Raw genomic sequence first — 27,112 nt, forward strand, 5'->3', positions numbered from 1 at the left:
CACACACACACACACACACTCACTCTTCTCAAGCCAGAGTATGCCAATCTTTCCTTTACTATGCCCCTTCAATAATACTTATGTTTTCCTTATTTTGACATACATTATTTTGCATTTGCTACCAGGGGCTTGTGATTTCATAAATGACTCTCCTGGGCCAACATTTCCTTCAGATAAACTATCACCTTCTTCAGAAGCTTCTCTAATTCTTCTGCCTAGTTTATACCACCTAAAGATTTAGTTGAGCTCAATGGAAGCCCAGTAAAGACTTTTAATTAGCTATTCTCTCACAGAGCCACATTTTGTTGTGTTTTTCATTGCCTGGTTACCTAATTACAGTGGTCTTTACAGCCCTGAGGTCATTCCCAATACCCTCCTGCACCTCGGGCAGGCTGTAATGGTCACCACGTTGGTGCCCCTTGCTGTGGGTGTCATTGGCTTCTGTGCACCAGATAAGGGCTCTCTCTGTGTGCTGGTGCAGGCTTTGCATACACACTACAAGAAAGCCATCTATGGCAGTAAAACCATGCCTAAGTGTACTCAGCACATTTTCATCAAGTACCTGCTCCCCACACTATTGCAGGATTTTGCTTGTAACAACTTTTGGAAAACAACTGTCTCATGTTAAATATAACTCAACCACAGAAATGCATACAAAATATATGCACAATGCAATGAATTGTGTAAGGTCAACACCCAGGTAATGACCACCTAGGTTAAGGGTAGAAACAGTCCCTGAGAATGACGGACACACTCTCCCCACTTTCATGGAAGTGACTTCCTCACTTTACGGTTTTATCTCCCAAGTGTGCTTTACTACACTCTATAATTTAGATTGCCCATTTATTTTTATTATCTTGTAATAATTTTAAAAACTCGAAACCAATTGCTTTTAAGGATTAATTCCATGTGAATGCTTCAGTAAGCTCTCTTTTCTGTGTTTTGATGCTAACCTACATATACTGTGTCTCCATCTGTATCCTATTACCATCCATGTCCATCTGGGTACCTGTATTCTTATCTCTCCTCCTAACTCTATATCTCTACCTCCATCTCTAAATCTATCTAACCGTACATATCATCCATTCATTGGTTCTTAATTGTCATCTTGACTTTTGAACATAACATTAAGCATAATATGATCTGTTATTTTCATGTCTTAAATTCTGGAATAAATGATAATGATGGCAATGAAGTTAGGGAGAATGTCAATATAAAATATACTCAGATATGTTAGTACTTATGGATCTAACAGAACATGGGGAGGGGAAACTTTTATTAAAGGATTGTTCTAAAATCTATGAAGATAATGTTTAGAAAGGTTACTGTTCATACCAGGCAGTACTCCTAAAGATGATATTAAGTATAACCTAGATAGTAATTTTCTTCAGAGAGATTCAAGTGATTTGCAAACACTATCTTCTTGTTCTTAATACAGTCTTTTGAGTGTGTGGAATAGTAGGAAAGTCATAATGATTTTATTTTGAACCAAGCAACAAAGGTAGAAGGGAAAGAGACCCAAAACAAGTAAGCATATTAAATGTCATGGGCTTCACTGGTGGCACAGTGGTTAAGAATCCGCCTGCCAATGCAGGGGACACGGGTTCGATCCCTGGTCTGGGAAGATCCCACATGCCACGGAGCAACTAATCCCGTGTGCCACAACTACTGAAACCCGCGTGCCTAGAGCCCGTGCTCCGCAGCAAGAGAAGCCACCGCAATGAGAAACCCGCGCACCACAATGAAGTGTAGCCCCCGCTCGCCATAACTGGAGAAAGCCCACGCACGGCAACGAAGGCCCAATGCAGCCAAAAATAAATAAATAAATAAATAAAATAAATGTATAAATAAATAAATAAATAAATGTGTCAGCTAACATGGAATCCTAGAATTCCTGGAAGAATTCACCGCCTCTGACACAGGACACCTGACTGTCTGGTGCTGAACAAGCCAGGACATGAAAAGGGACAAAATATTTGCAAGCTGACAAAGTCTATCTCTCCATGTTTGAAATCAAAATAGGACAAAAAGGAAGGAAATCAGCCAAGAGACTTAATGTGGGTTTTTTTTGGAGTCGAGTTTGGAGGTGTGTTCCCCTGTAAGACCCGCTGAGGATTCAGGGATTTTTAGCTCTATTGAAACAAAATCACACATATGTCAGGGAACTGAGACACTTCCAAAGGGAGGGCTGGCTCTACTCTTGTGGTCTGCAGCCTCGGTCCCGGGGGCAGGCGGCAAGTGGTGATGAACTCAGTATAACAAGGGCAGAGGTAGGGCCCATTCAGAAAATCCTGATGTCTGCCCTGTGAAGCCCCTCCCTCAGGTTTATCCGATTCCACATCCAAATGAAGTGCTCCAGTGGTTCCAGATTTAAAGTACGATAGTTGTGTTTCTGGTAACAGCATCTCAGTGTGAAGAGCCTCTCTCTGCAGTTAGCTATTATTTATCTAACCCCTGTTAAAGGTCAGTAATGCATTCTCTTGTCGAAGCCCAGTGACTGTGGTACTTTATCTCAATATTAAGTCTCTGCCAATCATTCCACTCCTCAGAACTATGATCAGAGACAGGATCCCTTCTTCCTTTGAATTAAAAATGATGTTCAATCCCGCTGGCCGTGCAGTTGACTTCAGTCCCATCTAAATGGGTTTGAAGTACCAATAAGACCTATACAGGCTCTAATGGACAATATTCAAAAAATGAGATCAATACAATATGCAAATACACATCTACCCCTCTTCCTCACAATGGAGTTTATTAAGCAGAATAATGGTGGCTTATGGGTAAGTAAATATGAATTTATTACACAATACAGAGTGCATAAAAACTCCTGAAGTTGTTTCTACTTATAACAAAGGTTTTTCTTTTCCACTTAGAGAAAAGTCTGAGAGTTAAGCTTACTCGTCACTCACTCGATAATGTGTTTGGTCATTGGCTTGTTGATGGTTCCCTTTTACATTAAGTGCTATTTAATCCATTGAGGTCACCTTGAAGCAATGAAGAAATAATTATCTTAGGACTTTGAACTCACAGAGATAATCTACATTGCAGTTTCTTAATGGACACAGTATGGTGGCTTATTTTTGAAAATAGAGAGGTGAAAACTTCATGGATATTTTGCATATGTGTTTGTGGATGGAGAGAGAAAAGTCTAGAGTCTAGATATATATTTCTAGGGCTTAACTTAAATTTTCTTTTTACTACTGTGATTCCACAACAGGTTTTAGAAATGTATTGTCACATGAAGATAACAATTTACTTTTAAAAAGAGGTGAAGGGTATTCTGAGAAACCATTTATGGCTGGTCTAAGACATTAAGCTTCTCACGGTCACAGATGTGATGTTGTCTCTATCAAATCGTTAATGCTATAAAAAAGAAATGATGTTTCTCATCTCAGTATTTCTTTCTTTGGTTTGCATTAACATTGAACTGAATTGAACAGAGTGGAATTAAATAAGTGTGAAGTGTTTCCACACCTAGATCTATTGAATCTGGGCCTGCAAAATGACTCTCCAAAACTAAACAGGGTATAAACCATCCACTAAATAATGAGATGATGCAGCCAGCCTTACAGAATTGTTGAGAAGCTTCAATGAGATCATGAAAAGTGCTGTCATGAGGCTTAAATAGTAGATCCACCCTCCTGCCCTCTCCTCTCCCAAATGAATTAACACCAGGCCCTGTTGATCCCATTTGGAAGGTTCTTTCTAATCTGCCCGCTCTGTCCTTCTCCATAGATACGTCTTTGATTCACCGTCACTCGTATCTGAGATACAGAAACCCCTGCCTGGCCTTCTGCATCAGTCTTGCACTATTCCAGTAGAATCTCCCCTCTTCAGCCAGGAGGGCCTTCTCAAAACAAATGTGAACACGATAATCTTCTATTTAAAACCCTTTGGTGGTGCCTCAATGCCTCCAAGATAAAGTCAAATTCCTTAATCTGCTTACAAAGACATCCTTGACCTGGCTGCCCAGCTCTGCAGTGTGGTCCCTGAGATCTCTCTTCAGCCCTCTGTGCTTCAAAAAATAGCATTTATGGGAAAATAGATGCAAAAATGGGTTTCATGAGTTTAATAAATGTACAGCTAACAATATTATAACTTGTAGACTATAAATTCGAGAAGCCTGAGGTCATGAAGAAACAGAGGAAATGTATGTAGGTTCAATGAGATTATAGCTCAACACCAGTAAGTCACAGGACACTAGCAAATCACTTGAGCTCTGTGTCATGGGTCCTTGTGTGCGACATGAGGGGCTTGGACACAGTGATTTCTCTGGTCTTGGAAGACACAGTGCTTAGAAGTTTCTTGACTGTGTGTGCGTGTGTGTGTGCACGTGGTGTACACATTTTGTGTGTGTCTGCTGTGCAGTCAAGCTGAGCCAAGTGCCAGTTGAGGCCGAGTGTAAGCTTACACAGTAACTCCTTTTTTAGGAGTCGAAATCTACAGTTTGGTCCATATGTCTGAATTGTCAATGAGAATTAACCACCAGTATGTCAAAACATCTGATAAGTCATCACTTACTGAGCTGACGCTACCAGATACCTGGTGAAGCACTTACATGCATCTTTCGATTTAATTGTTACAACGCTCTGTACAGTGGGTACATTTAGCCTGATATTGCAGAAGAGAAAACTGAGCCTTACGGATGAAAAACCTTGCTTATCACATGGGAAATAAATTTTAAAAAACCAACCACAATTAGGATTTTTAGCTCCAGTCAGCTAAAACCTTAAGGTCTGAACCATTATGGCACACCTTTTCCTAAAACCCTACCTACCTCCAACTTGTGAAAAATCTTCTGTTTCACTGGCATGGTAAATTAACTTCTAAATTTTGTATCATCTCTGACTCTCAGGAAAGCACTGTGACCTGAGGTAGAAAGGATTTGAGAGCAGAAGGCAGCTGTCTGCCCCTGTGGCTCTGACAAGAGCTGAGAGGTTCCCAGAGCGGATGCACTGTGGGGCCTGGAGAGGAGGGAGGACGCCACCCTGGCTCCTGAACCTCCAGCCAGGCTGGAGCCCTGCTCCGTGGCGGTTGTGAATGGGATCAGTCTTGAAGGATCTCACCATTAAAGACAGACTCAAGATATTTCCTCTGTAATAACATAATGATGACAAAGCCCATCACCATGTTCCAGGCGCTAGGGCTGGGTTTTCACGTATCCCAAGTGTCAACCTTTTTTCAAATTTCAGCATTTCACACAGGACCATCATAAGGGTGCTTGCTTTCTCTCCATACTCTTGTACTCTTGTGTGATATACTCACCCTTTCATTGAAAAGAATGAATGAAAAAGGAAATCTTTAAATTAAAAAAAAGGAGGAAATCAATATCATTTGTCATAAATGCAAGGTGAAGAAATACGTGCATGACCAAATACATGAGTACAATTTTATAAAGTTCATCTCTGTGCCACCTAAAATCTGCCAAAATATTATACAAACCAAACCAGTCCTTAGGAAAGTTGGATAATTGCATCACTGATTTCACAACCTTGTAAGACTGGACATAACATCTCCATTTCACAGATCTGAGATTGAGACTACCTAGGTAACTTGCCAGAAACCCTACATATATTTTCTGATTCCAAAGCATCTGATCTCCCCATGGTCAGTCTAGATACAGGTTAGTTAGATTCATCTCATCCATTGTAGGCACACGTTTTTGTGTCTGATATTCCTCCTCACCTCAGCAGTCATGGCAAGCAAAGGAGAAAACCCTCAACAGGTTTATACCAGAATTTCAGTTGCTGTGCACCTCAAAAAAATTCTCCTTAAAGAAAAGGACTGTGTTATTCAAGTTACTAAACTTAAAAACACTGATTTTGAAGTTCATGTGTCACCTTCCCCGTTGTTCATGCAAAGCCCAGAATCCTGGATCAGAAACATCCCCCCAAAGATCCCAACAGTGTGTGTCTGTGTGCCCACAGGGATGGGCTCTGAGTAGCCCGGTTGCATTTAGGATGATAATGAAATTCATGCTTATTTGGGGAGCCCTTTGGGCCAGTTCCCATCGTTCATAGATCCCTGCACTTGGAGGGAGGGGACCACAGAAACAGCACAGCCCATGAGGTTGCCACCTGTCATGGTGCATGTTGGGTTTCAGGCCACAGTGTAAATGACATGTCACACTGTGACATTTGAATGAGAATGTGTAAGACTTTGCATCCGTTCCCTTCAAATATTGTGGTGTCGGGGGGATGGTACGAAGGAAGTTATTGCAGACACTATAAAAATCACAATGAGAGAAAATGAGAAAGGCAAAGACAGGGAGAGAGAGAGAGAGATTTCGTTGCCCAAGTCATCTGCTCCTGACCACACAGCTCCTTAATGGTCATAACTATACTGAAGGGAAGGAGAAGAGCTGAGATGTGTCTGTCTGAAGGAGGCCACCTTGGGTTCCTGGCTGAAGACCAGAAGCTCTCACCCAGCTTTCAGCTCTGATACAACTGCTTAACTCAGACTTACCATCATTTCATGTTTAAAAAAAAAAAAAAGAGAGAGCGAGAGAGAATCCATTTGCTTAGATTGGTACCTTGATTTAACCTGGAAAATTCTGTTTACAACAAGGATTTAAAAAACTAATTAGAAGCCTGGAAAATAAGAATACAGAGCCTGTGAGCAGAGAGGAAGATCCTTGAAGCACTTTGCCTCAGAAGATGCCCTGCAAGAACTCAAAGGTATTTCTTAAAACGCGTTGACATGTCAGGATTCACAATGACTTTTTCAGCAGCAAACAGAATATATTTTTTCACAAACATGTGCCTATTGAAAGAAAAGATCCAGAGTGTGTTTCTTTGACCCGTGTGACATCACGCTGTGTGGTGACAAGCTGCAGCACAATCAGTAAACAAACATCAGGCCATCCCTCATGGGTGATGATGTCATAGAGACCTCGGAACGGGGCCTGGGGAGTTGGTGGGAGGAGGGCAGCAAGCTGGTGCTATCTGGTTAGAGAGGAAGAAATAATAGGTTTGTAATGTTCTTCACAGTGTTGTTGTGTATTTTTGTTTGTATTTGCTTCCACATTTTTTATAAAACCAGGTCACTAATCTCTTGACATTTTCACACATGGATTGATACCATATAGCAACATTCAGGCTTTTTCAATTTGTTCTTTGTATTATGAGATGTCATTTAAATCATTTTCAACTCTTCTCATTCTTCTCGTCCCCAATTCCATATTAAGCTTTGAATTGTGTATTGATCATTTTTTTCATTCAGAGGTTATGTCCTGGAGAAAATTTTCCATCAACGTTTGTAAGTCATTAGATTTTCCTCTACAATTACTATTAATGTTAATATTGGTAATAATGTTGAGCACCTACTCTATGCCAAGCATGATGTTGACACTTCATATACCTAACTTGTTACTACGAGGACCAGGTAAGGCGAGTGTTATTATATTGCTTCCTGGGTTTGAAACAAAGAATAAGAGAAGGTAACTCACTTGCCTAATGCCACACAGTTAAGAAGTGGTGGACGCAGTTGTGGGAGGAAGGGGAGGGAGGGACGAACTGGGAGGTTAGGACTGACGTATATACACTACCATGTGTAAGACAGACAGCTAGTGGGAACCTGCTGTATAGCACAGGGAGCTCAGCTCGGTGCTCTGTGATAACCTACATGGGCAGGATGGGAGGGGAGGGAGGTTCAAGAGGGAGGAGATATATGTATACATATAGCTGATTCACTTCGTTGTACAGCAGAAACTAACACAACATTGTACAGCAATTATACTCCAAAAAAAAAAAAAAAAAACTGGTGGAGCTAGAATGCTGAGAAATCCTGGAGTGAAAGAGGTAAGTATTCAAAACACCTGAATTCCCTAGCACTAGGTGAGGCAAAGTGGTGCAGGGCACCTTGAACCTGCAGCTACCAGTTAAATACCGAGGAGCAATCTGAGTGTCTATTACATGGGAAAGAGTCTCTGTTATGTGGGAAGCTCACAATACATGTGGTCTAGTCTGCGGTCTCCTTGGAATGCTTCGGTACATAAAACTTTGCTCACTGGCTCTAAACAGAGATGGCTAAACTCAACATTGCTCAGATTATTTTCCAGAGTCCTCTCCACCATAGCCTCAGCCATAGAATGAAGGGATAAATAAAACACTTCTAATGTGCAACACATATAAGCAACTGGGGAAAAACTGGTCGCACCACGCAGCTTGAGGGATCTTAGTTCCCCCACCAGGGATTGAACCAGTGCCCCCTGAAGTGGAAGGGCGGAGTCCTAACCACTGGACTGCTAGGGAATTTCCTTAAAGGTTGTAACTGAAATTATCAACTCCTGTTGATTTTAGCCACCTTGTTCAATGGATTCATACTATACAAACCATCAGAAATGACAGATGAAATTGAAATCCGACTGCATTTTTTTCATTTGCTTGAAATCATTCTTGGTTCTCCATTGCCTACCCATGTTGCTCAATATGGTACCACTAGCCACATGCAAGGACTGGGCACTTGAAATGGTTGAGCCCAAACGGGGATGTGCTGTAATTACAAAACACACATTAGATTGAAAGACTTAATAGAAGAATGAGAATGTAGAATAAGCTCATTAGTAACTTTTATATTGTTTACACATTGAAGGGGCAGTATTTTGGATATATTTTGTAAAATAAAATGTTATTACAACTGAGTCCATCCATCAACCAAGCCAAAAATAAACAAATGGGACTACATCAAAATAAAAAGCTTCTGTACGACAAAGAAAAAAAAAATGAATCGAGGGAGAAGGCAACCTGTAAAACAGGAGAAAATAGTTGCAAACCATATATCTGATAAGAGGTTAATCTCCAAAACAAATAAAAACTCCTACAACTTCATAGTAACATGACTAATAAGCTAATTAAAAATGGGTTAAGGGCTTATAAGTCTTTTAAAGAGCTGTATAACTGGAGTAACTCCTAGAATGGCTAAAAATAAAGGGTTGGGGGAAGCTAGTTAGGGAGTTTGCAACTGATATGTACACACTGCTGTGTTTAAAATGGATAACCAACAATGACCTACTATTATCTAGCACAGGGGAGGGACCCTGCTCAATATCATGTAAAAACCTAAATAGGAAAAGATTTTCAAAAAGAATGGATACCTGTATATGTGTAACAGAATTGCTCTGCTATACACCTCAAGCTAACACAGCATTGTTAATCAACTCTACTCCTATATAAAATTAAAAGTTTTTCAAAGAATAGAGGTCAACCCTAAGACGATCCACAGACCTCTGACCCTATATAAAAATAAAAGATGATGTTAAAGTGGAACAGCTCCAGAGAGGATATCTACCTAAATGAGCTCCCATGGAGCCCTGGAGGACAACAGACAAAGGTGATTCTCCCAGAGAACAAAGTCAGAGCAGCCAAAGCGACCAATGAGGAAAGGCCACCACCAGCCGTGGAGTCCTGGCCCCATGGACCAGAAAAACTTTGCAGAACTGTTACCTCTGAGCATTGTTTTCCATTCCCCAAAGGGAAGTGGTCCCTCAGCCCCACACAACAAGCCTGGCTCTATTTTTGTGTATTGGGTGCATTGGGAATTGTTCAATTTATCATTTAGCCATAGACCACCAAACAGGAGGAGTTAGATTAAGACTAACCCAAAGAATTGCATGTCAGAGAGCCTTAATCTGGACCTAGAGCTGAGCAAATTAACAGTATGGTGAAACTTTGTCTTAATTTAGGACGTGGTGTGTTTCACAAGCACAGGGCATTTTGTTAGATGTGAATGGATGGGAACAGGCAGTTGCAAAAAGGTGGATTGGACACTGGCTGTTATTTTTGTCTCATAGCATCAACCCGCCCATTACTCCTCAAATAACTATGCCCAAAGCCCTCCGAAAACAACCCCACTCCTGTGTTCAATCAGTGCAAATGTAAGGTTGCAAAGATGGGGCATTTGGCCTAATGAATACATTTAGTTCCCTTACCAGTCATGGAGTCCAGATAGAAACACAGGACCTAAATCCAGCCCCTCTTTGCCAGTGAGACTCCATTCCAGAATTTTATGTGTGCCCCCTGGAAAGTGAACAGTTGTTCTCTGTAGAGAACATGTGGGGGACACACTAGAACTGCTGCAGCTTCCTTATGGGGATGGGACCTCAGATAGCTCAACCCAGAGAAGCAGAGCTGAGATGTGAGGGGGAAAACTTGCCCTGTTAACACTGTTTGAGACTGGGGTCCTGTCTTTCCCCAGGACTCTTTTTCTGTTTGTTCTTAAGCTGGTTTCAGTTGGATTTCTTATCGATGGCAACAGAAACCGTCTAAACCAGCTGCCAGCAATATTCTTGGCACATGAGAGAAGTGTGCTAGCTACTGAAAATTCTTCAGAGCACTTTGAGTGCCTTTCATAATAGTATAGGTAACTGGTTAATGTTTCTAGAATAAAAATATGCAAGACTAGACAAAATTACATTACGCAAGAGTAGGAAAGAGGTAATGCTATTTTATCTTCAAATTTATGTGACATAAAATTTAAAAAAATCTGGCTTAAATTCTTCTTGGAGCTTTTATTTATTAGCTTTAAATCAAATGTATATTTTTAGACTTGAATCTGACATTTGTAATATTATGGAGATTTCCAACTTCTTTGGGGAGGGGTAAAAGAATTTAAACATATATGAGTTTGTGTGCATGCAAGTACATACACACTCGCAAAAGCTTGCCAAGAGGTATAATTTTATATTTGAAAGTGACATCTCAAGAATTTTTTCTCAGGTGAAAAATGACTAGAAGTTTTCCACTTACAGGTACTGAACAAAATCAAAATGCATATTGATAACACCTACAAAAATTCAGCTGAAAGCAACATTAAAGTCATTCTCACTTTTTTTTGATATGGCCTGGCTTCACTGGATTTTACCATTCTTTCCTAAGTGGAACTACAATTATTTGGTTAAAAACATAAAAACTTTTCTAACATTACTATATATTTTTTTTATTATAAACTTGGTATGTCATCATATCTTGTCTGAAAAAAGGTCTATGCTTTAAGCCTTGAAAAAGTCAGCTGAATGTCTGCTGCTTAGACAAACATGCCTTTATTAGTCTGGTTTAATATTTGGGAACTACAATTAAATACATGTATTCAGAATATGCTCAAAAATAAAATTGAAAATTGAGTGTTGCCAAATTAGACTTTGTTCATATTTCCCAAAGAGACATAATTTGAATTTTCAAAATATGTGTGTGTGTGTGTGTGTTTCTTTTGTAGTTTGGTTGGCTTTAGGTATGAAGAAAGCATTTAAATAGATCCTGAAATACTGGTCTGCAAAAAGTCATGAAAGAAATGTTGGGCATTGGATTATCAGTAGTATCATCAATTGGAAAGTATCCAGTGTCACATCCATTTAGTATAGCCTGTGAAATAATGAAGCTGTTTATAAGACTTCCCATGACAATGTCGGTATAGGAAGGTGATTATGTGAACACAGGCAAACTACCTCTGAAAAGAAGGAATGTCATAGCCAACGGGAAAGGAAAAGAGAAAGCAACCTGGTTTCTCTCTCCTGTTTTTACTCTCAGTTATGCCATACTCAGGTTTTTTCCTCTACGTTTGAACAATGTTTACAAAAAATTCTAGTGAGGGCTACACATTTTAGATCATTATTGAGTCATAAAAGAGTTCCAGTGTTAATATTGATCACATATTGTGTGAAAGCTCTCAATCTCTACCAGCTTCTATCACTTACTTCACAAAACTGAAAAGACCTCATTTTCTAAACTCAAAATGGATTAAAGACCTAAATATAAGGCCAGACACTGTAAAACTCTTAGAGGAAAACATAAGCAGAACACTCTTTGACATATATCATAGCAAGATCCTTTTTGACCCACCTCCTTGAGAAATGGAAATAAAAACAAAAATAAGCAAATGGGACCTAATGAAACTTCAAAGCTTTTGCACAGCAAAGGAAACAAGATGAAAAGACAACCCTCAGAATGGGAGAAAATATTTGCAAATGAAGCAACTTACAAAGGATTAATCTCCAAAATATACAAGCAGCTCATGCAGTTCAATATCAAAAAACAAACAATCCAATCCAAAAATGGGCAGAAGACCTAAATAGACATTTCTCCAAAGGGGATATACAGATTGCCAACAAACACATAAAAGGATGCTGAACATCACTAATCATTAGAGAAATGCAAATCAAAACTACAATGAAGTATCACCTCACACCAGTCAGAATGGCCATCATCAATAAATCTACAAACGATAAATGCTGGAAAGTGTGTGGAGAAAAGGGAACTTCTTTCACTGTTGGTGGGAAGGTAGATTGATACAGCTACTAGGAAGAACAGTACGGAGGTTCTTTAGAAAACTAAAAATAGAATTACCATATGACCCAGCAATCCCAATACTGGGCATATAACCTGAGAAAACCATAATTCAAAAAGAGTCATGTACTACAATGTTCATTGAAGCACTATTTACAATAGCCAGGACATGAAAGCAACCTAAGTGTCCATCGACAGATGAATGGGTAAAGAAGATGTGGCACATATATACAATGGGATATTACTCAGCCATAAAAAGAAATGAAATTGAGTTATTTGTAGTGAGGTGGATGGACCTAGAGTCTGTCATACAAAGTGAAGTAAGTCAGGAAGAGCAAAAAAAACACTGTATGCTAACACATATATATGGAATCTAAAAAAAAAAAAAAGTGGTTCTAAAGAACCTAGGGGCAGAACAGGAATAAAGACGCAGACGTAGAGAATGGACTTGACACGGGGAGGGGGAAGGGTAAGCTGGGACAAAGTGAGAGAGTGGCATGGACATATATACACTACCAAATGTAAAATAACTAGTGGGAAGCAGCCACATAGCACAGGGAGATCAGCTCAGTGCTTTGGGTCCACCTAGAGGGGTGGAATAGGAAGGGTGGGAGGGAGACACAAGAGGGAGGAGACATGGGGATATATGTATATGTATAGCGGATTCACTTTGTTATACAGCAGAAACTAACACAACAATGTAAAGCAATTCTACTCCAATAAAGATGTTAAAAGAAAAAAAAAAAGACCTCATTTTCATTTTTATTTTTTGCAGCTGGAGTGGAAATTAATGCAAGCTTGCAAAGGATTCTCAATGCCCAGACATTGAACAACTTGGAAGCTTTTCTAGACGAATAGTCAATTGTGCACTCGTGAAATTGCCTTGGGGATATGGAATCTGTGCTAAATTACTTCCCATTCTCCAAACACACCCACTTAGCTACACAGCAATGGAATGTTTATTAGGAATGGCTTTAAATATATGCTTTATTTATTTTTGTGTTTTATTCTTCCTGTTGTACATCACTAGAAATTTCTTCCCTTGCCTCCTTTATAACTATGCTATTTAATTGTTGATGTTTTGATTAAAATATTTATTGTTCCCAATATAATTTAGTTTCCAAATACCACAATTCACGTATTCAACTTCATTCCTCTATTATCTCCTAAATATAAAAGCCTGAGGAGGTTAAATGCTGATATTTCCTGTTCTAGGAAAAGATGCTTTCTCTAAGCAGTTATATTCACCTGAGTCAACTGTGAACAGTGGTTTCCACTAGAGGCTCCATTTTCTCCGCCATATCTCAATTTATTTGTCTAGTTTCTTCAAATGGAAAGTCAATAGTGAATGAATATTGTGAAAATCCTATACAGAAATTTTTTTTCTGCTCAACTTAGAATTTCTCATTACCTGAGTCCTTCCATGAGATAAACTGTATCTAATAAATATATAAATATAATAATGAACTAAAAGTTCCATTTAAAAGCAAGAACTAAAAACTAGAGGCTCTGGTTAAAAGCAAAAATGGAGTGACTATAATAAAATTCCAACTATATGTAATTTATGAGAAATATATCTAAAACATAATGTATATGTAAAACATAAGGCTGAAATGAAAGGACAGAAAGCAAAAGATATACCAAGGAAATACGAACCAAAAGAAACCTGTGTAGCTATTTCATTATCAGAGAAAATTGACTTTATGGCAAAGTATCACTAGAAATAAAGAGGTAGTAATGAAAGTTTCAAATGATAAAAGTTCCAATTTACTAGGAAGACATAACAATGCATAGATTTCATGCAAATGTATGACCTCAAAACATGAAAAGAGAAAAAAAACCTGACACAATCATAAGAGAAAATAAAATAAACTGTAATCACTGTGGGAACTTTTGCAATACCACCCTCAATAATTAAAAGAATAAGCAGATAAAAACTCATGAAGGATATAGAGATTTAAACAAAAAAAGATCTAATGCAATGGAGAAAGAGAGAGAGAGAGAGAGAGAGAAGGAAAGATGGGAGGAAGGAAGGAAAAGAAATCAAACTCAACTGCAGAATACACACTTTTTCCAGCATGCTTGGAATATTTTTTCCAAAATTTAACACATCCTAGTCCATAAGGAACTCTCAACACATTTCAAAAGTTTCAGGTTACACAGAGTAGGTTTTTTGACAACCATGCAATTAAGTTGGAAATAAATAACAAAAAAGGTACAACAAAATATGCTTACTTTTGGAAATTAAGAAAGACACTTCTAAGTAACCCATTGATCAAAGCAGAAATAATAATGAAAATAAAATATTTTGAACTGGATTATAATAAAAATTCTATACATCAGAATATGTGGGCTACAACTAAAGCAGTACTTAGAGAAAATTTATAATCTTAAATATAGAAATGTCTATAAATTAATGAACTAAATGTCTATCTCAAAAACTTAAGAGAAAAAGAGACTGACAAAATAAATCCAAAGAAACAAGAAAGAAGAGAACACAAAAAATTAAAACCAGAACAGAAGTTATTAAAGTAGAAAAAAAATTCAGAGATCAACAAATCCAGGCAAATCCAAACAGTGGTTCTTTAAAATGACCAAAATTGATAAACCTCTGGTGAGACTGTGGAGAAAAGAAGAAAGAAGACCCAAATAACTAATTTCATGGACCAAAAGAATCAGCCTCTATAGACCAGGCAGCTATCAGAAAGATAATAAAGTAAATTATAAACAACTTTAAGCCAATAGAACAAACAATTTACTTGCTATGGACAAAATATCCTAGAAATATCTAACTCACCCAGATTGCTCTCTCCTCAGCATAGAAAATGGGAGTAATTTTTACATAAGGAACTAAGTTTCTAAAACACAAACAAAAAATCCACTCCACTAAGATAATTTTAGATCCAGACGGTCTTACAACCAAGCTTTCCCCAAATATTTAATATACAACTCCAATTATACATGATTGCTTTGAGTATTTAATTTTTGCACTAATTAATCTGTTAAAAAAGGTAAAGGAGAGAAAATTACACACCACCTCTCTAATGAATAGAGATAAAAAAGAAATCTAAAACAAAACATTAGCTGGCTAAATCTAAACTCTAAAGCATGACCCATCGAGTTTACAATGTAATTCAAGATTGGGTTATCTTTAGAAAATCTGTCCATGCATTTCAATTCAAAACTCGTTATTCAAGGAGAACACTCTGATACATTCATTTAAATGGATGCATAATGGCATTCCATGAAATTTAAAATCCATTCATAATAAACATCACTTGGCAGATTCAGAGCAGAAAAACATTCCCTTTACTGATAAAAGTGTTTAACAAAACAACGGCAGATATCTTACTAACAGCGAAATGTTAGCTGGCCCTCTTAGGTTCTAACAGGAGACTTGTCCTCCACCACCGTTTCTTTTCAGTAGCGTATGGAGCTTCTATCCAGTGCATTAAGCGTTATAAATGAATACTATCCAGTGTGTTAAGTAAATAAATTGAAAGGTACAAGATTTGAAAAATAAATTATTCAAAAGGAAGAAACAAAACTGTAATTATTTGTAGATGCTCTGAAGGAAATTCTCCAAAAGGATCTATAGAAAAGTTAAAAGAATTCATAAGATTTTACCAAAGCTGAGGAAAATAAAATCAATGTTAAAAACTGCATTTCTCTATACCTGTAACAACTAAAATTGAGAAAAAAAATACCATTTACAATAAAATCCCCAAATCCATAAGACAAGAGACAATTTTACCACTACCAACAGCAAAAAAGTGCAAGATCTCAGTGTAAAAAAATATAAACCTTCATTAATGACATTAAAGAGCACTAATAGAGAGACCCGTCATATCCCTGGACTGGTAGACATGGTAGTATATTATAAAGATGCCAGTTTTTCCCAATTGAAATATATATATTTAGTGTAATTCCAAACAAAAACCCAAAAGGATTAAAAAACAAATTTTGTGATTCAGCTTCATGGATTATGAAAATTCACATAATCGAAATAGTTTTGACACTTTTAACAATGAAGCAGGGAGATAGTAATATGCCTGCTATCAAAGCTTTTTACAAAGGTATAGTAACAAGTACAGTGTGGTAACTGACCCAGAGACAGACAGACCAAAGGGCAAGAAGGGAGAGTCCAGAAATTGACCACAGTGCATGTGATCAGAACAAATGACAACAGCAGGTTCAGAAATCAACTGGAAGGGACAGTTTTCTCAATACATGGAACTCAGTCAGTAGGGGGTCCATACAGAAAAACAAAACACATGTGGACGGCTATCTCAAATATGCATCTACTCTAGAAAAATTGTTCACCTAAATGTAAAGGGCACAATAAAATAAAATGAGATAAAATTTGAGATGCAAATATAGGACAGTTTTACTACCTCAAATATATTTTTTAAAAGACACAAAGGGACATAGATTAAAGCAAAAGACTGATAAATTGCAATGAATTAAAAATAAGCAATTTTATATATGAGAGTAATTAAAGAGAGAGAAACAAAACGAGCCACAGAATTGGGGAATACATTTGCAACTAATTTATCTTGCAAAAAGACTCATATCTAATGAACTTTCACAAGTTATTCTATTGTTATTGTTATCGTTGTTATTATTACAAAGCAAACAACCTAAAAGAAAAATAGGGAAAAGATATAAGCAGACACTTCAGAGAGGAACAGATACATGTCCAAAGAACATGTGAAAAGGTGTTCAGTGTTACTAGAAAATGAGATAGTACCTATTCACTGGGCTGGAAAAAATAAAACAAATGGCAAAACAAAATGTTGCTGAGTGAGGTGCACAGAGCTCTGGGAACACAGTCTCTGTTGTTGGGAAAACAGTTGGGTTATCTCTATCAGAGTGAAAACATGTATATACTATGAAGCAGCAATTCCCTTTCTGATCATATGTGTACTCAGCAGAAAGTTAAGTATAACCAAGTACAACCAGATACATGTACAAAAATGTTTATTGCAGAAATGTTCATAGTTAGTTAAAACCTGGAAAGAATTCAAGTCAACATCAGCAGCCTGATTGGAAAACACCTTGTGAATATTCAATGAATTCAACACAGAAATGAAAAGACTGCATCACTTGGGACATGGACCAATTAAAGCTATATTGTTGAGTAAAAGAAGCAAGTGACAAAAATATGTGCTGTACAATTCCATTTATACAAAGTTAAAAAATAAGCAAAACTGAAATGTAGTATGTAGGGATACACATGTGGATGACAAGAATATTAAGAAAGAAAGGAATGATTATCATTAGGTCAGGATAGTGGGTATACCAGTGGAAAGAGTTAGGACAAGAAGGGAAGCAGGAAGATTCAGGGGCTCCTGTGGTCCCAGCAGTGCTCGAATTTATTCTGTGGGTAATGGTTACAGGGTGTTTACAATTATTTGTTAAAGTATGCCTTTACATTTTATGGATTTTCCTGAGTGTGCATGATTTCACAACAAAAAGTTTAAAAAGTACATGATAACTTTTCTGCAGAAACTTGTATTTTACACATCGGAATTCTTACTGGTCCTGGTGCTTATGGGAGAAAATATGAAACATCAGCTTTGTTTCATGACCTTAACGTGCCAGTTTTACTTATCATTTGCAGGCAATATAATATACATACTATATTTACGTCTGCGTGTAGACACAGATGCAGGTATAGATATAGATGCAGATGCACGTAAAAGAAAGCAGAGTAAGGACATTTGTAACGCTGTGCTGCTAAATTCATATTCCTTGTGAATCCAAATGATTCACTTGCATTTTTCTGACATCAGATAAAATTGATAAACTTGAATTCTCACTGTGCTCAAGTAAATATCTAAAAATTAGGTGTCATTGCATTGCGTATAGAAATAAAACATTCTGAATCGTTCTAAAGGTTCAAATGCATCCTTGTCCTAAGCTCTGGGAAGGTGCTCTGAACACATTTGCATGTTGATATGGCTTCAATCGAGGTGGAATGTTCATGTGCAAGAACACTCGACTTCCTAGGAGATTATTTCTAAATATGCACAGTTCCTTTGTGATGCTTCGACATTGACGAAGCCATAGCATTTTTGAAACACTCAATTTCAATTTTATTTTGAAATAAAGGGTTTAGTTTTCATGAAAACACAAGGATGTGTTCCACTAGATCATACAGGAATGGATCTGAGATTTTAGAACCTTTAGACGCGGCAACATCTTCGGGGCTCACATGCAAATGGCCTTTAGGGTGAGATACAGCCCATTGACATACAAGAGCTGTCAATTTCCCTTGACTTTGGAGGACTTGGCCCCCTGGCAAAATGAAGCTAGATTGCTTGGTTTGGTTGTTTTCCACTGTAAAAGTAAATGCTATTAAATTAATGGAGTAGATGTTTGTAATTTTAATAGTACAAATAAGACTTTATGGTTCTCTTTGAGACTGTCAATTGTTTCATTCTGGTTGGGCATGCCTCATTTAAAAGAAAAATATGAAAAGAAAAGCTTGTCCTTTAGTGCAGAGTTACTGGCCATATGAATCAGCACCAAATCTTGAGAAAAGAAGGGAAAAGTGGTTAAATTCAGAAAGCTGACAAGGCTACATTTTCACTACAAAGGGAATTTTACTCAGGATGCAAGCGAAAGTAATTATACATTTAGTCAATAGTGAGGATCTGATTTGACTAAAGAACTCCATATTTCGGTAGAAACATCTTAATTTGTCATGGAGGAAGGAAGGTTCGTCTCCAACAATAATAAGATGCACCTGGACTTTGTCTACCAGTTGAGTCTAAGCTACTTTCTGTGTTTAGGAAAGGATATTTACCTCCAGAGTGTGTATCTTGCAAATTCAGCCTACTTCACAGTGGAACACCTCAACAATGCCAGGATATATTCCTTTTTCAATTTTGTCTGCTTAGTAATTTTGCCAGAGTGAATAATAGTACCTGAGAAACTCACTCCTAGATCTGCCTGAAGCTCATCATTACCCTTTTAAACAACCTAAAGTTGAGAATTATATTTCATCTGGTGGACTTACAGAGGACCTAAGCACGGGAGACAGGCCTCAGAGCTCTGAGGGATGGCTCCAAAGAGGTCAGGGAGGAGCCAGGACATATAGGAGTGTTTTGCAAAACAAAAACAAAACAAACAAACAAACAAAAAACCCAGGTAGTTGGAACATCAAAATGCTACTGTTAATTACAGAAAACCCAGATATCTCAAGTTAATGAATTTAGCACTTTTCTATGTACAGGATGATGCAAGAATCTGGGCTTATTGAAACCATTCCGTTGATCTGCACCTTAATTATCTGGGGCCAGGATCCTGCTTTTCTCCATCCTGAGTCCCCTCAGAGTGCACAGTTTGGGGGGCGGGCGGCTACAGTGGCTGATGTCTTGATGGCCTCAATATCCTTTATTTACTGATAAGGCAGGTGACATTCTTCATCCACACTCCCAAGCTGTGCCCTCTAACTGAAGAGGATGTGTATGACAATTTACAGATCTGTAAGAAATTGGCCCAACTTCACCTGGAAATATTTTGAAAGCATACTGATTCTGAAACCATTGAATCTCAGGCATGACACCAAATCTGGTGGAATGTTGAGCAAGATGGTAGAAATGACAGCACTCCTGCTGTTCAGCACAAGGACATAAGCTCTAGATTTAACATCAGAAACCCTGGGTTTGAGCCCCCCACTATGTAATCCACTAGCTGTTTGACCTTGAGGAAACCATCTGTCTTCTCTACATTCAAGAGTTATTGGGAGTGTCAGGTGAGAAAATGCATTGGGGCATATAATGGAAAGAAGTATCCATACTTCAGCAGGTTGACAGGAGCTCTTATTCAGTCTCCAAGTCCCAGCTGGGGACCAGGGCTGTAACTCTCATACTTTGGTCATTAGCCTTTTGATAAAAGTGGTTGCCACTCAGTTGTAGGTGAGTCTCTTACAAACAGTGTATAATTGGATTGTGGGGATGAAGATTGGCTCAACTGTGGGGAGTTTGCCTATTAATAAATGTGTTTCCAGATCCATTATTATTTTCTTTGAGTGTTTTTATTGTGTGGTGTACATGATTTTTACTTACCGACTCTGTGTTTGTATCTGATTTATAAAAATGTTGACATATGAATATCCTTGGTAAGTGTACTTCTGGTCCTTCATTTTCTGTTTTGTTGCAGATTTGCCTTATTACACCCATTTCCTATTCCTCTTTATTTTTTGTTTTTGTCATTTGATTCTTAAAGGCTTTGTACTTTTTAAAAATAATTTACTGTTAACTTCTTGGACTTCCCCAATGAAGACAAGACTTTTGAAAATTTTTATTATGGTAATTTTTTTTCCTCTGAGGTGGTTTCTCCTGAGCTTTACTGAAGTTTGTGATCAATCTATTTTCTTTTTGTTGAGATCTTTCACTTATGTTTATTCTCTCCTATTTATTTATTCATAAACAAAACAGATCTACTCAAATACACTAGTTGTCAATAAATTGTAGAAATTGAATTTGGTCGATTCTTAGTGTCCAAGGGTATTTGATTCTTCCCCAAACACTTTGGAAGCTCTTACTAGCTTTTCAGTTTCCAGGAGCTTATCATTATGGGCCTGATTGATTTTGTGAATGTTGTTCGTTTTGTGAATATTCTGAACTATTGGGTAGTAAAAAATAAAACCAACTCAATCACCATCAGAAGATGCTATAGTTCGTCTTCTAGTTGTAAAACAATGTACTCAGTACAGAAGCATATAAAATAAAAATTGATGGTCTTTTTTCATTCCCCTCTTGACCTTCCCACCACTGTTCCTACTAGCCCCAATCCACTTGCCTCCCCAGAGAGTTTAACTTTAACAATTTTGAGTGTATCTTAGCAGCATCCCTTTGGCTTTTACATAGGAATATAGATAAACACTTTATATTTCTTTCTTCTTTCTATTGTATAAAATATTAAGATGATACTCTATAAAATAGTCTGCTATATGTTTTTCTTTCCAAAAATGTATATCTCAGAAAACCTTCCTTTTCAGTATATATAAACCTTTTAAATAGTTTCATGCTATTTCATAACAGAAACATTTCATTTTTTGAGCACCTGCTTTTTCAAAGACTTTAGTTGCCTACAGTTTTTTTTTTTCATTTCTTTTACAATAAATGTTGTGTTAAACATCTTTCCACATGTGCTTCCTCATACATAATTGCAAAATTTTTGTAGGGTAGACACTGAAAGGAAAAATTCCTGGTCAAAAATGAAGACATTTATGCTTTTAATCAATGATCCCAAACTTTGCTCTCGAAAGGCTGCAGTAAGTTAACTTCTTCAGTAGCACTTACTTGTCTACACTCTTGTCAATGCTGGTTGTTGTCAAAGATGTTAATTTTTATAAGTCTGATAGGCAAATAAATTGCATCTTATTATTTTTAATTGGCATTTCCCAGACAAGATGAGACTGAGCATATATTTATTATCTTGTATTTTTTCTTCTGGAAATGTCCTGTTCTTATCCTTTGCTTAGTTTTTTTTTTTTTTTCAACTAGTTCAACTTCTTTTTTTATTGGTCCTGGATTTTGTTTCTCATTTAAGAAGATTCTCCCACCTCAGTAACTAAAGCCCACCATTTTACAGGGTGAATTCAATCCTTTATCTGATTCACTTTCTAGATTTTGAGTGAGAAGTCAACCTGGAATTTGTTCTCCTATTTCGCCAAAGAGCATATAAAATATATACCCCTGTTATGTAAAAAGAGACAAATTCCTCGGACGTCCTACTGAATTGAGGAGAACCTCACTCCTCCATCCTCTAGGTCAGCTCACATCTAGGAAATGACATATAGGTAAATTTGTCAAAATGTATTTGATAAGACTTTGCATTTTAAAACCTATCCTCCCAACGATTGCTTACAAAGAGATTGAAAATTTTGTCCGGTTTATACTTGCCCTCAGACAAGGAAATTGCAAGGGAATGGGGACCAGTTTATTATGTAGAAAATCACCTAACTACTCAGAATTGTTTAATAGGAGAATAGAAAGAGTCAGCCAGGAACGGGCTGAAATATTTATTTTAGACTCAACTTTCAGAAGCGACACCCACACCTTAGTTTACACTGACATCAGCATCAGGCTAAAGCTCTAGCTGCTTATTTTTCATTAGTTTATGCATTTATGGTTTTGTTATTTAGGATATTGTGCAACTTACTTCTCAATTAACCTTTTTTATGCACAATATAAACCGAGTGAAAAATGGAGCCACTTCAAGAATTGTTACAGAGAGGGAAAAAACTAGCTGACCATTGTGCTCAAGGTTCTGATGCCCAGGGTACGCAAACTGGAAGTGTACTGCTCTTTCCATAGTAGGGTCTGCACAAAGCCCCTCCTCAGCTCCATAGACACTCAGTGACTATTGAGTGAGTAATTGATCTCTAATTACAGTATTTAAACCTTGGGTATTCCATAGGAAATGATAGTACTCCTATAGGAAAAGGCAGCAGGCACAAATTGCTTAATTGGGGCTTAGCTACATAAACACTGTGATTTCTGCTATAAGCAGTTCATGTGAGCTTCCCCTATGTGAGATCACTGGAGAAGTTCTCTCAGGATGAGTTAACTTAGAACTTAGAATCACTCATGGAGGCCAAACTGTGTCAGGAGACATGACACTGTAAACGAAGAATATAGCTTTCATGTGTACCATTTTCTAAAGGGGAAAGAATCATCTGACAGTACTTGGGGTTAAAGATCAGCCTCATCTGTGATGTTGTTCAACTTGGTAATGTAACTCTCTTCCTTCAGCTTCCTAATCAGTGATCACCATTTCTCACAGGGACGTGGTGAGAACCAATGGGATAAAAAAGCGGAGATAATGTGCTATGAGAGGTGCTAGATTAGCACAAGGCATGGCTGTTAACTTTGTAGGCTATTATTAATAACCCATAAAGAAAATCTAAATTTAACTCTACACCAATTCACCCTACCATGAACTGAGAGCAACTGAGTATCAGAATAAAAATATCATTTCCGTAATCCTTCCCCAGCAAAATTGTCTGCGGAACACCACACGCTTTTTAGGATTACACCGATTAGAAAACGATTAATACCAAATACTTAGTAGACCCAAACCCTTTAATTATACAGATAAACTAGAGCAACCCCAATTTTGAATCCGAAGAATAGGTATTTTATATTAATACTAGAGGTTAGTTGTACATATTTTCAGGAGCAAAACAAAAAGAGGTAGTATTTTATTTAAATTCATTTCCTTGATCTCAGAGTTTGCAAAGGTTGCAAACAGTTGTAGTTCTGAGAATAATACTTTCAGACTCAAATGTACAACAGAACAAAACCAAGTGTAGACAAGACCAGTGAGGCAGTAAGACTACAGTGCCACATGTGTGAAAGTCATTGCTGTTCTTGTGGGTAACTAACACTTTGAGATTGTGGAAACTGGAAGGGAACTTGGAGGTCATCTTGATCAATACCATCTTTTTTTACAAGTTTTAAATCTCTTCAGGATGTACTTGGTGAAAAACCTTTGCATACGTGTTTTTGAACTGAGAATATCTTAGAGCTTGCTGCTACATCACCAGAAAAAAACATCTTCCGTGCTCTTCTGCATTAACATAGATTGTGCTGGTTGCTCCAAGTGCTTGGCTCTGTGGTCCTGCTGGGACATGCAGTGGATGAGCCCTTGATCCTGCCTGAAATGACCCATAGCCACAGTCCTAAAGGTTTCCCAGCTCCTCACTGCCTGCCCGAGACTTGCCCCACTTGGGGGCCAACCTGTCTTTTGCAGTCTCACACCTGCTCCCCTGCCCATCCTGTTCAGCAATCACAATCAGCTCACTCCTAATCGTTCCCAAGGAAAAGGAGTTCTCCACATGTCCATATTCTTGTTCTTATCCTTCTCTTCAGCCTGGAATTCCTGCTCCCTCTTCTCCTCTTCACTTGGCCTCATGGCTCATCCTGTGCCCTCTTCCCTGCCCGACGTCCTTCTTGGTTCTTTGCTTTTCCCTCTCTGCTGCTGCAGTGCCTGGTACTTACTTCTGCTGCAGCACGTAGGTAATCTCTCTCATAACTACTGTTTACATTGTGTGTCCCCACCTTCACTGTGGCTTCCTGCAAGGCTAAGTTCGTGTCCCTCCATCACCTCATGAGGGATCTGAACCGTAGTTGACACTGGATGTGAAGTGGGTCAGGGGAACACCTGAAAGACATATGCTGGTCTTCAGTTACCTCATGGTTTCCATGCATGTGACTGAAATAGAAAGAAGCTATTTCAGGTCAAAAGTAGGAGTCTGATGCTCTAGACTATTCCACAGGCTTGGTCCGAAAAGAATTGTTAATTCTCTTTCATTACTTGGAAACATTTCAAGAACTGTAGAATACCTGAGTAGGCAAGTTATCTCATCTTATCTTGTAATTCTTCTCTCCTCATCTCTACCTGATTCTGGGAAATACTAAAAACCCTATTGTTCCATTGAGTCCTTTGCAGATTCTAACTCCATTTTTTGTATCAGAATGCTGTTAGGAGGGGGGCCATTGCAAACAGTATCGTTGTAGGTGTGTCCTGGGATCTTTTTTGTAGCAGTGCTGTGGGAAGACCCTGTGGATAAAGAGAGGAAAAAAAACCTCAAGGAGAAATGGAAGAGCCGTGTTTTGGAAACATTTTCAATGATGGAATCAGGGTGCTATAACAATTCACATATTTCAATAGTTTTTTATTCAGTTAACTAATGTTTGCTGGATACTAGTATATTCCGGGCATTGTGATGGGTGCAATCTTGACTTTCCTTAAGAAATGATAAGTTATTCATCACTGCAAATGTTCATATATAAGTTAGAGAGTCAATTTTGGAGGTTTAAAATAGTAGGTTCAAATATTTAATGTACTAATGCAGATAAACTTTGAAGCAATTTCAGACCAAAAGTTCTGTGAGTCAAATGTTCTTCAAGACACTTAATGCCTTTTAACATTGGAAATATAAACTATACTCAGCAAGGTTTTAAATGATGATTTTATTGTATGGTAATTGTTTGAAAGCATGGAATATATACAGAATATATCTTTCTCTCTATTACCCATTTCCTTTTCATCACACATTTACTATACTTTCACATATCTAATTGGTTCTTGTTGGATATATACTGATCAGCAATTTTGATATATTTCTATAATATGGTCTAGTAAGAGTATCACATATATTTGTAGTTTTTTTGTGATTTCAAAAAATTGACTTAAAAATCAGATTTTTGGTTGATGTTTTTCTGCATGACTGTGTGTGATAATTGTTTAAGGTGGTAGTTAAGTGCACTTTGTTATTCTGAGGGGGGTACATTGGCACAGGGTTTATCACAGCAGCTGTCCTGTACACCATGGCAGGGATTCTTGCCCAGTACAGCATGACTGGCTACCACATTGTAGAGATGATACTGAATGTTACACAAAAAATGAAGGATCAGGGGCTACTCGTACCTGTTTGCAATTGTAACTTGAAAGAAAAGGAGACAGGTATGAATCCAAACGAATCCTCAGATTGCTCCACTTAACTTTTTATCTAATTACCACAGAATTAACACAAGAGAGATACAAGTGTAAATGGATATCATGAGAATAAAGGAGAAGCAGCAACGGTCTTAGATTTGCATGCATACATAGATTATACATATATGCATAGATAAACTATGTACATACTCATATGTGCATATACACTGGGGGATATATTTTTTGTTAACTTGAATATAACACGTCCTCTGGAAGTGCTCTAGATAACGGCTTCCAAAAGTTTTAAAATATCATATTACTAAAGTACATCTCACAGAGAACAACTTGTTAACAGTCTTCATCATATGTATAAAAAATATAATTCACACATTTAACAGGTTTTCAGAACAAGGATATCCAGCTATATTGGGTGTTAGTTTTTCTGAATTCTGTAAAGCTAACCAATGAAGGGGAAAGCGTCAGAATATGAAGTGATTAAAAGCAACAATCAGTATATGTAGAAGGAAGCAATGTGAAGGAGGAAGGCCAGACTCCAGTGTGTACATAGTGGACTCCAGGAGCAACTCATTTACATGGTTGCTCTTTTGGGCCGATATGTGTCTTTACATAACCAGTACTGAGAGCATTGGAATCCCTTCCTGATTTAAACACACCAAGAATTTCTATCTTCCTGTCCCATAATTTATTTAGAGGTTTAATACATTATTATTCATAGATATTTATCATGTGTTAATTTCATAATCATTTCAGACTTGGAGTGATTGACTAAAATCAAATTGTAGCTTGTTAAAAATGAAAATTAACTGCAGCATATTTTCAAATTGGAAATTTAGATTTTTCTGATGAAAATTTTGAGGCACAAGGGATATAAGACTCACTGTAATCTCCCTACTGTGTCTCTAATTCTATAAACAGAAGACATTATGGATTGCCATTCATCTTTTTAAAGAATACTGTATAATGAAATCCATATTATTGAGGCTTACACTTTTGGTTTAATTAAATGTGCTGTTTTCTTATAATGAGTGTATATGGCATAAAATATTTTGAATAATAGCCAATAGGATGTTTTGAATCAGTATATATTAGTGCTGATCAGTTTGTTTCCTTCTATCTACTAAAGCCAAACTCCTCAAATAATAAAGTTTTAAATTACCTTCGAGGCTTTCAAAACTAAATCTGACCCACACCCTAGCAGTTTGGAGAGCTTTCCTTCTGGTTGAGGCATCCCAGCTCAGTATTTGGTCCTGATTACAGCTGCACTTTACTGAACATCACATCAGAAATGCTAGTCTGTCTGGAGACCCAGTGCTCTCCACAATAGGAGTTCATTTGAACCCATGCTGGAGTTCTCC

General features: G+C 37.6%; 1 pseudogene; it reads left to right on the forward strand.

Moving 5' to 3' along the window:
• Nucleotides 1-397: 397 nt before the first annotated feature.
• Nucleotides 398-27,112, forward strand: part of LOC117203284 (ras-related protein M-Ras-like) — a 116,691-nt pseudogene continuing 89,976 nt past the window's right edge.

The sequence above is a fragment of the Orcinus orca genome, chromosome 13, assembly GCF_937001465.1.
Source record: "Orcinus orca chromosome 13, mOrcOrc1.1, whole genome shotgun sequence".
Lineage (NCBI taxonomy): Eukaryota > Metazoa > Chordata > Mammalia > Artiodactyla > Delphinidae > Orcinus > Orcinus orca.